Raw genomic sequence first — 1,330 nt, forward strand, 5'->3', positions numbered from 1 at the left:
CAAGCAGAAAGAAAACATAACACGTACTTGATAAAAAGCAATTTTTAATTTTATCAAATTGATCTGTACAAAAGTTAGCATTGCTTAGTCAGAAGCTAGTGAAGAGAACAGATAAGTAACAGCCAAAGTCTTTCAAACTTTATACAGAAAAATAGATTGCATAAAAATGAGTTTTCTGTATTTTGCCACACCCCCACGTCCCCAAAAGGAAATATGCAAAAAATATTTTTAGAAAAAGAGTAGGAAACGTAGAAAAGGTAAAAAGATGATAACCTCTGAAATGTGTTTTTAGATTTACAAAGTTTTTAAAGGCACAAGTTACCATAAAATAGATGGTTATTATATGCTCAGCATACAATGGAAGAAGTAGAAATATATCAATGAAATATTAGTCTAAAACTAAGTACCTAAAAATTTTTTTTAGTGGAGAAGATTTTAGTTTCACAGCTTGATGGATGATATCTGGTCCCTAGAAGCCAAAATTAAATCAGAAGTTGATAATTTCTCATTAAATTACATCCTCCTATAAAGTAGTCCTGGTTCTGAAAGTGTACAAAGATTCTGCAATGCCTTAAAATCCAATTTTAACGCCTGAAAGCAGGTAGCCAGAAAAACCGCCTGCTCCTTTTTGCAACCCTTTTAGCCTCCCAATTTAATTAGTAACTTCCCCCCTCGTTATTTTACATTCCTGTTGGAGTTCCCTGTTGGTGACCAGGCCTGCGATGGGCAGATTCGTTCAGTCCCTCTCTCAAACACGACTGCTGCAGCGGTTCAAAACGAAAAAAACCCAAAAACCAACGAAAATCTATAGACTCATACCACCATTTTATTGTATCATCTCCACTATTTTTATGCTCCCTCCCCACCCCCTCTTTAAAATCTTTTAAAATTCTACTTTTTGCACAAAATTACTTCATTAATTAAAAGACAAAATAATACAGAACATAAATACATATTTAACAGATTTAAAAAAAAAAAACCAAAACAAAACACTTTAAGCTTCCGAAAACAAAACAAAATGTTAATTACAGCCAAACCTTGCTTAGAAGAACTCTTGACTAAAAAAACAAACACTTCAGACATTTAATTGGTTGGTCCCACCAGACTCGTTTGTTCCCACGAGATTGTTCCACGGAAGAGCCGGGTTTTCGGGTTTCATCCGCGTTGGTCCGAGTGAGTTCTTGCCCTCAAGGTTGGTCCGTTCCTCACATTGCAATAGACCCTTAAAGTCTCGAACAGCTTTTTTTTCTTTCCCCCCCTTCCCACCCCCCTGCTCCGCTTTTGCACTTGTCAACTTTCATGACGAGTAAGTTCAGTTCAGTCCTCACAG

The sequence above is a fragment of the Aptenodytes forsteri genome, unplaced genomic scaffold, assembly GCF_000699145.1.
Source record: "Aptenodytes forsteri isolate BGI_AS27 unplaced genomic scaffold, ASM69914v1 Scaffold55, whole genome shotgun sequence".
Classification (NCBI taxonomy): Eukaryota; Metazoa; Chordata; class Aves; order Sphenisciformes; family Spheniscidae; genus Aptenodytes; species Aptenodytes forsteri.